Genomic DNA, 2,818 nt, shown 5'->3' on the forward strand with positions numbered 1-2,818 from the left:
AATTGAGATTGGATTTCAAGGAAATGTACTATCAGTTGTATAATCATACAAATTTTACAAGTGCATGCAGAGGAAAGCCTATGAGGATTGCACAATTCATATTGAGGAATTTCCCTAATTAATAGGGATTAATTCCCAAGGAAACAACACAAGGAAATAAGAACTTGGGTAAAACGAAATTGCTTAAGTATTGACTTGGGCTTGTCTAGGAAGGAGTGAGACAGATAGAGATAATGTAGAGGTTGCTTGGCCTTGAGAAAAGCATTGTAATCTTCTCATATTTTCTAGCTAATGCAATATACAAATAGCAGGGGTTTTTAGTTGTGGCTTTCCCTAGGAAATGATTGTGTAATATGTTGATTGAATTCTCTCTCTTGTATGTTTCATGATTTCGTGATCGTTAATTGTTTCTGCGGTTGGTAGATTAGATGCAAGTTATTTTTTCAATAAATTAGAATTAGAAGTTTTAATCTACAAGGAATCTCTACATGGTATCATAGCAGAAATCACTCTAGAAGAGGAGAATACGAGTTTGTTTTTTGCAGGTGAAATTGAATTTGCAGTATCATTCTTTAGATCTAGCAGGAGGTCGTTCTACAAATTGAGACTCGAATATGCGCTTGAGGGTAGATCAAACTATATTTCTTGGAAGGACAAGATGGAGGCAGTGTTGGAAGACAACAGGTTGAAGGAATTCATAAGCACTGATATTTCTAAGCCTCCAACAACAGATGCTCAAGACCTGGAAGAGTGGAAGAAATGTGTTTCAAAGGCGAGAAGGATAATACTATAAGGAGTTTGAGATCATATTGTCTCAAACCTCCATGGGAAGGAGACTCCATATGCAATGTGGAATGCCTTGACAAACCTATTTTGGAATAGCAATGACCACAAGAAGTTGGCACTAAAGGACAAGCTTAGGAAAATCAAGATGGAGAAGAGCAACACAATACCAAAGTACTTGACCAAGTTCACCCAATGTTGGTATGAGTTTGGAAGTGTTGGTGTTACGGCTACTAAAGATGATTTGGTCAGCCTAGCACTTCTAGGCCTTACCAAGAGAACTTATGTGCCTTCAAACTTTTATTTTGAAGGTAAATTGGTGCAAGAAGAGATTCTGTGGAATGCCAGAGATGGATCCTCATCCAAGCATGATGATGAGGAGAACTATGCCTTAGTTGCAAAGGCAGCGAAAGAGAAAGGTAAGTCATCTCATTCCAAATCATATTACATTCAAGGTGCCAATAAGGACTTGTCGAAGATTAAAGGCTTTCACTGTAATGAGCTGGGATGCTATGCCATGAATTTTCTGCACAAGAAGGCTAACAAGAAGCCCTTAGGGGGAGTGACAGGTGAAGCTCTTGCGTCACAGTTTGAGTTGGATTTCACCCTCATTTATTGCATGGTGACATCGACGATGGGTAGTGTGTGGTATCTCGATGGTGGAGCCTCATTCCATATGATCGGCAACAAAGAATTCTTCAGTGACTTGGAGGAGAACAACATCGAGATGCACATTGAAATGCGAGATTATGGAAGGTATAGCGCGACAAGAATCGGTATTGTTACTTTTAAGAGAGAGTTTGGCTCTCCTCTCACATTAAAATATGTCACTTATATTCTAGGTCTGAAGAAGAATTTGGTTTTAGTTTCTCTATTGGAGGACTGTGGCTACGATGTGATATTTAGCAAATGAAAGGCTTTCCTTCGTCACATCGCCTTAAGACAATTGAAGCAGATTGGGGTTTGGATGAAGAACCTCTACAAATTAGATCTAGAAGACTGTGTTTCTTTGAGCACAAAAACATTGAAGGTGAAAAGCTGAGACATTAGTGAATTGTGGCATAGAATATTGGGTCACTTGCACCACAAAGCTTTGAATATCATGCAGCAAATTTCTATGGGACTTCCCAAGGGTAGACTAGAGCAGAGAGATACATGCAAAGGGTGTACATTGAGGAAGTACACCAAAGACACCTTTCATGATAAGGATATTCGAGTGCAAGCAATCCTTGAAAGAGATCACTCAGATGTGTGTGGACCGTTCTCAATAGCCTCCAACGCCAAGCACAGGTATTATGTAATATTTGTAGATGATTTCTCATGTAAGTATTGTATTTTATTCATGTAGAAGAAATATCAGATGTTCTCTAAATTTTTTGAATGGACATGTTGAGAAAGACACTAGTAGGAAAGTGAAGGCTCTTAGGAATTAATTTATGACCGCATAACCCATAATAGAATCGGGTGGCTAAAAGGAAGAAAAAAATTATTTTGGGAGCTACACGAGCGATGTTACAGGGTAAGGGCCTATCGTTTCACTTGTGGGTTGAAGCATGCAACATGACTATGTATGTGCAGAACAAGGGTCCTCATTAGATTCTCTGGATGATTACACCAGAAGAAGTTTTTTCAGGTAAGAAACCAGATGTGGAACACTTCAGGATCTTTGGTTCATTAGTTTACTGTCATGTTACCAAGGATGCAAGGAAAAAGATAGAGCCAACATGTAAGTTGGGCATATGTGCGGGGTACACTCATACACCTCACAACTATTGTGTGTACCTTCCATCTCATAGGATGACAGTGATTCATAGATATGTGAAGCTCAATGAAGAGAAGGCCATCAGATGTTCCCTTGAGAGGGAGCTTCAGTTGCACGGAGATGAGGAGATTTTAGCTCCAAAGGAAGAAACTCAATATTACGTGGAGCAGCCACATGCAGAGGAGTAGAGAGTGAAAGCACCCACTCATGCAGAGACTTATTGAGATGGAAGGAAGCACCAAAGAAGCTGGCATATTGATGCATGATGCTAGA

The sequence above is a fragment of the Pinus tabuliformis genome, chromosome 9, assembly GCF_031772625.1.
Source record: "Pinus tabuliformis cultivar Carrire ecotype Pingquan chromosome 9, CPIR1, whole genome shotgun sequence".
NCBI lineage: Eukaryota > Viridiplantae > Streptophyta > Pinopsida > Pinales > Pinaceae > Pinus > Pinus tabuliformis.